The sequence below is a fragment of the Elephas maximus genome, chromosome 22 (assembly GCF_024166365.1).
Source record: "Elephas maximus indicus isolate mEleMax1 chromosome 22, mEleMax1 primary haplotype, whole genome shotgun sequence".
In the NCBI taxonomy this organism is placed as follows: Eukaryota; Metazoa; Chordata; class Mammalia; order Proboscidea; family Elephantidae; genus Elephas; species Elephas maximus.
In genome coordinates this window covers 34,235,826-34,246,084 of record NC_064840.1, presented here as the reverse complement: position 1 = coordinate 34,246,084, position 10,259 = coordinate 34,235,826, and the positions used below count along the sequence as shown (strand labels likewise).

The following is a 10,259-nucleotide window of genomic DNA, read 5'->3' as shown; positions in this document are numbered from 1 at the left end:
GGAATGAGGGATATCATTGCTGATGTCAGATGGATCTTGGCTGAAAGCAGAGAGAACCAGAAAGATGTTTACTTGTGTTTATTGTCTATGCAAAGACATTCGACTGTGTGGACCCCCACAAATTATGGATAACATGGTGAAGAACAGGAATTCTAGAACCTTTAACTGTGCTCATGTGGAGCCTGTACATAGACCAAGAGGCAATTATTCAAACAGAACAAGAGATACTGCATGTTTTAAAATCAGAAAAGATGTGCGTCAGTTGTATCTTTCACTAAAGTTATTCAACCTGTTTGCTGAGCAAATAATCCGAGAAGCTGGACCATATGAAGAAGAATGTGGCATCAGGATTGGAGAAAGACTCGTTAACAACCTGCGTCACGCAGATAATACAGCCTTGCTTGCGGCAAGTGAAGAGGACTTGAAGCAGTTACTGATGAAGATAAAAGAGTACAGCCTTCAGTATGGATTATACCTCAACATAAAGAAAACAAAAAGCCACACAAAATAGACAATAGATAAGTGGTAACTTTGAAGGGTAAGACAGCACACAATACTGGGAAAGTCAGCACAACTTTCCAAGGCAAGTTCATAAAAGCTTCGTAGATACAACCAAACTTCCCGAGGGACTGAATTACCGGGCTGAGGAGTAGGGACCGTGGTATCGGGGACATCTAGCTCAACTGGCATAACATAGTTTATAAAGAAAACATCTACATCCTACTTTGGTGAGTAGTGTCTGGGGTCTTAAAAGCTTGTGAGCAGCCATCTAAAATAATCCACTGGTCTCACACCATGTGGAGCTAAGGGAGAATGAAGAAAACCAAAGACACAAGGGAAATATTAGTCCAAAGGACTAATGGACCGCAACTACCACAGCCTCTACCAGACTGAGTCCAGCACAACTTGATGGTGCCTGGCTACCACTACTGACTGCTCTGACAAGGATCACCATAGACAGATCCAGAGAGAGCTAGAGAAAAATGTGGAACAAAATTCTAACTCACACAAAAAAACACCAGACTTGCTGGTCTGACAGAGACTGGAGAAACCCTGAGAGTATAGCCCACAGACACCCTTTTAACTCAGTAATGAAGTCACTCCTGAGATTGACCCTTTGTACAAATAATCTGGTCGACAGGCCCGTAAAACAAAACGAGACTAAAAGGCACACCAGCAAGGACAAGAACGCAGGAGGGGACGGGAAAACTGGTAATGGGGAACCCAAGGTTGAGAAGAGGAGAGTGTTGATATGTCATGGGGCTGGCAACCAATGTCACAAAACAATATGTGTATTAATTGTTTAATGAGAAACTAATTTTCTCTGTAAACCTTCATCTAAAGCACAATTAAAAAACAAGAAAACAAAAATCCTCACAACTGGACCAATAAGCAACATCATGATAAAGGGAGAAAATATTGAAGTTGTCAAGGATTTCATTGTACTTGGATCCATAATCAACGCCCACGGAAGCAGCAGTCAAGAAATCAGACGACGTATTGCACTGGGCAAATTTGCTACAAAAGACCTTAAAGTGTTAAAAAGCAAAGATGTCACTCTGAGGACTAAGGTGCGCCTGACCCAGGCCATGGTATTTTCAATCTCCTCATATGCATGTGAAAGCTGGGCAATGAATAAGGAAGACCAAAGAATTGATGCCTTTGAGTTATGGCGCTGAGAAGAATATTGAATATACCACTGACTGCTAAAGAATGAGCAGATCTGTCTTGGAAGAAGTACAGCCAGAATGGTCCTTGAAATGAGGATGGTGAAGACTTTGTCTCACTTGCTTTGGACATGTTCTCAGGAGGGACCAGTTCCTGGAGAAGGACATCATACGTGGTAAAGCAGAAAACCCATTGCTGTTGAGTCTTTTCCGACTCAAAGCGACTCGATAGGACAGAGCAGAACTGCCCCATAGGGTTTCCAAGGAGCAGCTGATGGATTCGAACTGCCAGTCTTTTGGTTAGCAGCTGAACTCTTAACCACTGTGCCACCAGGGCCACGGCAAAGTAGAGGGTCAGCAAAAAAGAGGAAGACCTTCAGTGAGATGGATGGACACAGTGGCTGCTACAGTGGGCTCAAGCATAACAAAGATTGTGAGGATGGTGCAGGACCGGGCAGTAATTTGTTCTGTTCTACAGAGGGTCGCTATGAGTTGAATGGACTTCAGGGCACCCAAGACATGCAGCATTTCCTGATTTCCACTAGGTGGCACTGCAGTGCCATGTGATAGGGTTATAAGACGTAGAGACAGAACAAGATTTCTGCTTTGAAGAATCTTTTTCTGTGCAGAAATACCTGATAAAACACGACAGATACTATAGCAGGGGAGAACGAGATGCTAAGGGAACCGCTGATGTGGCCCAGGGCCTCTCTGGGAAAAGCTTTTGGGTAATATTCCCCTTTCTGGCCACACATACCTGAAGTAATGTTTGAATCCTTTGGCAGTTATTTTCTACCTCAAACAGGGTTCACCGTTTTATTTAATAGCTGGGACTACTGTTGTTACTTTCCATTTACATTTCCTTTTTACTCTGCAAATTCATGGCTTTTATATTTGTTCATATGTAGGAAAACTTCAGTTCTCAGCTGGACTGCAGGCCGTATCCCTGGGAAAGAAGGGCTTCAGTGGAGCTTTTTGAGATCTCATGGTGGATATTAGGCAAGACTTGGAACGTGTGAGGGAGTCGAAAACCGGTATGTTGGCCACTAACAATTCAGTTTTATGGAATTTGTTTTAAGCCTTTGATAGAAGATGCCTGTTTGTGTTTAAGAGACTCCGTAAAGCTTCATATCATCATTGTAAGTGGAGACGCCTCATTGTTATTCTTTCATATTCTTGTAATAATATTCACTTGTGCAGAAATGCAGATTGTTTTAGAAACTTGAATGGACTCTCCATTTTTCTCTTTTCCTCTTATTCGGGTGAAATCAAATTACTCATTTCTTTGGTTACACTGGAGCTCTGGTGGCATAGCGGTTAAGAACTCAGCTGCTAACCAAAAGTTGGCAGTTTGAATCCACCAGCTACTCCTTAGAAACCCTATGGGATAGTTCTGCTGTCTTACAGGGTCACTGTGAGTCAGAATCGACTTGATGGCAATGGGTGTTTGGTTTTTTTGGTGATACTGGTCCCTGGGTGGTGCAAATGGTTAACGCACTTGCTGCCAACCAAAAGGCTGGTGGTTCAAGCCCACTCAGAGGCACCTTGAAATACAGTCTTGGTGATCTACTTCAGAAAAAATCAGCCATTGAAAATTCTATGAAGCACAGTTCTGCTCTGACACACATGGGGTCGCCATGAGTCAGAACTGACTTGACGGCCACTGGTCTGGCTTCTGGATATCTGGTTATACTGAAAAAAATTTAATTGAGTATTGCTATATATTTCCCCTCCTCTTTTGGAAGCATTCTGCTGCAGAGGTTTTGCTTTGATCTATTTTAATCGTTAAGTTTTTTAATCTTATCAGATTTCAACTTTCTAAATACATGCTTTCATAAGGGTACACCTAAATTGATGTTAGGCATTTCTGGATGTCAGTGTATAAAAAACTTTTTTTAATCTCCTTGTTTGACCTAACTATGGCTCTCAATATTGTGGTGTTTGGAGTGTCTTGGGTCCAGCGATGCACTCTGTTGTTGCAGTGTGGATATGTGGCTCAGTTTTCAGGTTCAGAAGGTGATGTGGTAAGGTTATTTGAGAACCACTTCCGGCTGACATCTCATCCCCACTATGACCTGTATCAGTACAGCATCAACTATGATCCACATAGAGATGCTGGAAATCTCTGTGCAGCTTTACCTAATCACCATGAGGCCGTCATTGGGAAGCAGCGTTATCTCTGATGGAGGTGCTTTATTATTACGTCAGCAAATGCGTGAGCCAGGTGTTAGTAGACAGTTTCCTTACTTCGTTCTCTTTCTCTCGTTTTCCCTTTATTACAGCCAAACTCCTGCTGTTTCTGTTTAACAGTTTGTGAGGAAATCCTGAAGATCTCTTGTCCTTGTTAAAAAAACAAAACCAAGACCATAAAAAAAAAATAAGCCCTGCAAAAAGCCCGTAAGTGCAATGTTTTATTATCATTCATATTCTCTAATGCCTTTAATTTTAGTGCTTCAACTGAATGTTAGCGTAAGGGTATAATATATATTGTTTTACCTTTTTTTATTTTTTATTGGGCGTTAAGTGAAAGTTTATAAATCAAGTCAGTCTCTTGTGCAAAATCTTATACACACCTTACTATATACTCCTAGTTGCCCTCCCCCTAATGAGACAGCACATTCCTTCTATCCACCCTCTATTTCCATGTCCATTCAGCCAGCTTCTGTCCCCCTCTGCTTTCTCATCTCCCCTCCAGACAGGAGCTGCCTACATAGATCCAAGAAGCTCACTCCTCACCAGTATCATTTTCTGTCTTATAGTCCCATCCAAGCTTTCTCTGGGAACCGTGACCTCCAGGGTCTCTCTAGTCTCAGTCAGACCATTAAGTCTTGTCTTTTTACAAGAATTTGAGGTCTGCATGCCACTGCTGTCCTACTCCTACAGGGGTTCTCTGTTGTGTTCCCTGTCAGGGCAGTCATCCATTGTAGCCAGGGACCATCTAGTTCTTCTGGTCTCAAGCTGATGTAGTCTCTGATTTATGTGGCCCTTTCTGTTTCTTGGGCTCATAATTACCTTGTGTCTTTGGTGTTCTTCATTCTCCTTTGCTCCAGGTGGGTTGAGACCAATCGGTGCATCTTAGATGGCTGCTTGCTAGCGTTTAAGACCCCAGATGCCACTCTCTAAAGTGGAATCCAGAATGTTTTCTTAATAGATTTTATTATACCAATTGATTTAGATGTCCCCTGAAACCATGGCCCCCAAACCCCCACCACTTCTACTCTAGCCTTCAAAACATTCAGTTTATTCAGGAAACTTCTTTGCTTTTGGTTTAGCCCAGTTGTGCTGACCTGGCCTGTATTGTGTGTTGTCTTTTCTTAACCTAAAGGAGTTCTTAACTACTGTCTAATTAGTGAATATCCCTTTGCCTCCTTCCTTACCTCCCCCCTCTCATAACCATCAAAGAATATTTTCTTCTCTGCTTAAACTGTTTCTAGAGTTCTTATAATAGTGGTCTTATACAATATTTGTCCTTTCGCAACTGACTACTTTCACGTTTCGTTTTTTTAATTTCACTCAGCATAATGCCTTCCAGATTCCTCCATGTTATGAAATGTTGTACAGATTTATCACTGTTCTTTATCAATATGTAGTATTCTATTGTGTGGATATACCATAATTTATTTATCCATTCATCCCTTGATGGGCACCTTGGTTGTTTCCATCTTTTTGCTATTGTAAACAGTGCTGCAGTGAACATGGTTGTGCATGTATCTGTTTGTATGAAGGCTCCTACTTCTTTAGGGTATATGCCAAGTAGTGCAATTGCTGGGTCATATGGCAGTTCTATTTCTAGCTTTTTCAAGAAGCACCAAATTGATTTCCAAAGTGCCTGTACCATTTTACATTCCCTCCAGTAGTATATAAGTGTTCCAGTCTCTCCACAACCTCTCCAACATTTATCATTTTGTGTTTTTTGGACTAATGCCAGCCTTGCTGGGGTAAGATGGAATCTCATTGTAGTTTCAATTTGCATTTCTCTAGTAGCTAATGATCCTGAGCATGTCCTTATGAATCTGTTAGCAGCCTGAATTTTTTCTTTGGTAAGTGCCTGTTAATATCCTTTGCCCTTTTTTTTTTTTAGTTTTTGTTGTGCTTTAAGTGAGCTTTCACAAATCAAGTCAGTGTCTCATGCAAAAGCTTATATCCACCCCTCTATGCACTCCTAACTGTTGTCTCCCTAACAAGACAGCACACCCCCTCTGTATACTCTCTATTTTCATGTCCATTCAGCCAGATTCTGACCCCCTCAGCTCTCACATCTCCCCTCCAGACAGGAGATAGCAACATACTCTCAAGCGTCCACTTGATGCAAGAAGCCCACTACTCACCGGCAGCATCTTCCATCCCATAGTCCAGTCCAATCCCTGTCTGAAGAGTTGGCTTCGGGAATGGTTCCTGTCCTGGGCCAACAGAAGGTCTGGGGACCATGACCTCTGGGGTCCTTCTAGTCTCAGTCAGACCGTTAAGTCTGGTCTTTTTATGAGAATTTGGGGTCTGCATCCCACTGTTCTCCTGCTCCCTCAGGGGTCCTCTGTTGTGTTCACTGTCAGTGCAGTCATCGGTTGTAGCCGGGCACCATCTAGTTCTGGTCTCAGGCTGATGTCATCACTGGCTTATGTGATCCTTTCTGTCTCCTGGGCTCATAATTATCTTGTGTCTTTGGTGTTCTTCATTCTTCTTTGGTCCAGGTGGGTTGAGACCAATTAATGCATCTTAGATGGTGGCTTGCTAGAGTTTAAGACCCCAGTTGCCACTCTCCAAAAATGGGATTCAGAATGTTTTCCTAAAAGATTTTATTATGTCCATTGACTTAGATGTCCCCTGAAACCGTGGTCCTCAAACCCCCACCCCTGCTACACTGGCCTTCAAAACGTTCAGTTAATTCAGGAAACTTCTTTGCTTTTGGTTTAGTCCATTTGTACTGTCCTCTCCTGTATTGTGTCTTTCCCTCCACCTAAAAGATTTCTTATCTACTATCTCATTAGTGAAAACTGCTCTCCCTACCTCCCTTTCTGCCCCTTCTCGTAACCATCAATGAATATTTTCTTCTCTGTTTAGACTATTTTTCCAGTTATTGTAATAGTGGTCTTATACAATATTTGGAAACCCTGGTGGCATAGTGGTTAAGTGCTACGGCTGCTAACCAAAAGGTTGGCAGTTCGAATCTGCCAGGCCCTCCTTGGAAACTCTATGGGGGAATTCTACTGTGTCCTATAGGTTTGCTATGAGTCGGAATCAACTTGACCGCACTGGGTGTGGGTTATACAATATTTGTCCTTTTGCAGGTGACTAATTTCACTCTGCATAATGCCTTCCACATTCCTCCGTGTTATGAAATGTTTCACGGATTCATCATTGTTCTTTATCGATGCGTAATATTCCATTGTGTGAATATAACATAATTGATTTATCCATTCATCCATCGATAGGCACCTTGGTTGCGTCCATCTTTTTGCTATTGTAAATAGTGCTACAGTGAACATGGGTGTGCATGTATCTCTTCGTGTAAAGACTCTTAATTTTCTAGGATATATTCCAAAGAGTGGGATTGCTGGATCATATGGTAATTCTATTTCTAGTTTTTTAAGGCAGTGCCAAATCAATTTCCAAAGTGGTTGTACCATTTTATATTGCCACCAGCAGTGTATAATAGTTCCAGTCTCTCCACAACCTCTCCAACATTTATTATTTTGTGTTTTTTGGGTTAATGCTAGCTTTGCTGGAGTGAGATGGAATCTCATTACAGTTTTGATTTGCATTTCTCTAATGGCTAATGACTCGGCTGCAACAGGTTTCGGTTTTTTAATGGCTAATGATCGTGACTATTTTTTCATGTATCTTTTAGCTACCTGAATATCTTCTTTAGTGAAATGTATGTTCATATCCTTTGCCCATTTTTTAAATGTGTTATATGTCTTTTTCTAGTTGAGTTTTTGCAGTATCATGTACATTTTAGAGATCAGATGCTGATTGGAAATGTAGTAAGCAAAAACTTTTTCCCCGTCTGTAGGTAATCTTTTACTCTTTTGGTGGAGTCTTCGGATGAGCATAGGTGTTTGATTTTTAGGAGCTCCCAGTTATCTAGTTTTCTTCTGCATTGCTAGTAGTGTTTTCTATACTGTTTATGCCATGTATTAGGGCTCCTAGCGTTGTCCGTATTTTTCCTTCCATGATCTTTATCGTTTTAGTTTGTATATTTAGGTCTTTGATCCATTTTGAGTTAGTTTTTGTGTATGGTGTGAGGTATGGGTCTTGTTTCATTTTTTTTGCAGATGGATATCCAGTTATGCCAGCACCATTTGTTAAAGAGACTGTCTTTTCCCCATTTAACTGACACTGGGCCTCTGTGAAATATCAGCTGCTCATATGTGGATGGATTTATGTCTGGATTCTCAGTTCTGTTCCATCGGTCTATGTATCAGTTGTTGTACCACTACCAGGTTGTTTTGACGACTGTGGTGGTATAATACGTTCTAAAATCGGGTAGAGCGAGGCCTCTCGCTTTGTTCTTCTTTTTCAGTAATGCTTTACTTATCCGGGGCTCCTTGCCCTTCCATATGAAGTGGGCGATTTGTTTCTCTAGCTCATTGAAAAATGTCGTTGGACTTTGGATCGGAATTGCATTGAATCTATAGATTGCTTTTGGTAGAATAGAGATTTTTACCATCTTAAGTCTTCCTATCCTTGAGCAAGGTATGTTTTCTCACTTATGTAGGTCTCTTGGTTTTTTGCAGTAGTGTCTGGTAGTTTTCTTTGTATAGGGGTTTTACATCTCTGTAAAGATTTATTCCTAAGTATTTTATCTTCTTGGGGGCTGTTGTAAATGGTATTGATTTGGTGATTTCCTCCTCGATGTTCTTTTTGTTGATGTAGAGGAATCCAACTGATTTTTGTATGTTTGTCTTGTATCCTGATGCTCTCCTGAACTCTTCTATTAGTTTCAGTAGTTTTTTGAGGATTCCTTAGGGTTTTCTGTGTATAAGATCATGTCATTTGCAAATATAGATACTTTTATTTCTTCCTTACCAATCTGGACATGCTTTATTTTTTTATCTAGCCTAATTACCCTGGCTAGGACCTCCAGCACAATGTTGAATAAGAGTGATGATAAAGGACATCCTTTTCTGGTTCCCAATCTCACGGGAAATACTTTCAGACTCTCCCCATTTAGGATGATGTTGGCTGTTGGCTTTGTATAAATGCCCTTCATTATGCTGAAGAATTTTCCTTCTATTCCTATTTTGCTGAGAGTTTTTTCATGAATGGGTGTTGGACATTGTCAAATGCCTTTTCTGCATCAATGGATAAGATCATGTGGTTCTTGTTTTTTGTTTTATTTATATGATGAATTACATGAATCGGTTTTCTAATGTTGAACCATCCCTGCATACCTGGTATGAATCCCACTTGGTCATGGTGGGTTATTTTTTTGTTATGTTGTTGAATTCTAATGGCTAGAAATTTGTTGAGCATTTTTGCATCTAATTTCATTACGGATATAGCTCTATAATTTTCTTTTTTTTTTTTTTACAGGCCACTATTTTTCTTCCTTTTCTTTTTTTTTAAATACTTTTTATTGTGCTTTAAGTGAACGTTTACAAATCAAGTCAGTCCGTCACATATAAGCTTATATACACCTCACTCCATACTCCCACTTACTCTCCCTCTGATGAGTCAGCCCGCTCCCTCCTTTCAGTCTCTCCTTTCGTGACAATTTTGCCAGTTTCTAACCCTCTCTACCCTCCTATCTCCCCTCCAGACAGGAGATGCCAACAGTCTCAAGTGTCCACCTGATACAAGTAGCTCACTGTTCATCAGCATCTCTCTCCAACCCATTGTCCAGTTCCTTCCATGTCTGATGAGTTGCCTTCGGGAATGGTTCCTTTCCTGGGCCAACAGAAGATTTGAGGACCATGACCGCCAGGATTCCTCTAGTCTCAGTCAGACCATTAAGTCTGGTCTTTTTATGAGAATTTGGGGTCTGCATCCCACTGATCTCCTGCTCCCTCAGGGGTTCTCTGTTGTGCTCCCTGTTAGCGCAGCCATCGGTTGTGGACGGGCACCATCTAGTTCTTCTGGTCTCAGGATGATGTAAGTCTCTGGTTCATGTGACCCTTTCTGTCTCTTGGGCTCATAGTTATCGTGTGACCTTGATGTTCTTCATTCTCCTTTGATCCAGGTGGGTTGAGGCCAATTGATGCATCTTAGATGGCCGCTTGTTAGCATTTAAGACCCCAGACGCCACATTTCAGAGTGGGATGCAGAATGTTTTCATAATAGAATTATTTTGCCAATTGACTTAGAAGTTCCCTTAAGCCATAGTCCCCAAACCCCCGCCCTTGCTCCGCTGACTTTCAAAGCATTCAGTTTATGCCGGAAACTTCTTTGCTTTTAGTTCTGTCCAGTTGAGCTGACCTTCTGTGTATTAAGTATTGTCCTTCCCTTCACCTAAAGTAGTTCTTATCTACTAACTAATCAGTAAATAACCCTCTCCCACCCTCCCTCCCTCCCCACCTCATAACCACAAAAGTATGTATTCTTCTCAGTTTATACTATTTCTCAAGATCTTATAATAGTTGTCTTATACAATAT

General features: G+C 41.2%; 1 long non-coding RNA gene across 1 annotated transcript; it reads left to right on the top strand.

The window, feature by feature from the left end:
- The first annotated feature begins 2,308 nt into the window (after window positions 1-2,308).
- LOC126065722 (uncharacterized) lies at window positions 2,309-4,050 on the top strand. The gene is made up of 3 exons (XR_007514913.1): window positions 2,309-2,395; window positions 2,576-2,701; window positions 3,950-4,050. It is a non-coding gene; the product is annotated as an uncharacterized LOC126065722 (long non-coding RNA).
- The last annotated feature ends 6,209 nt before the right edge of the window (window positions 4,051-10,259 follow it).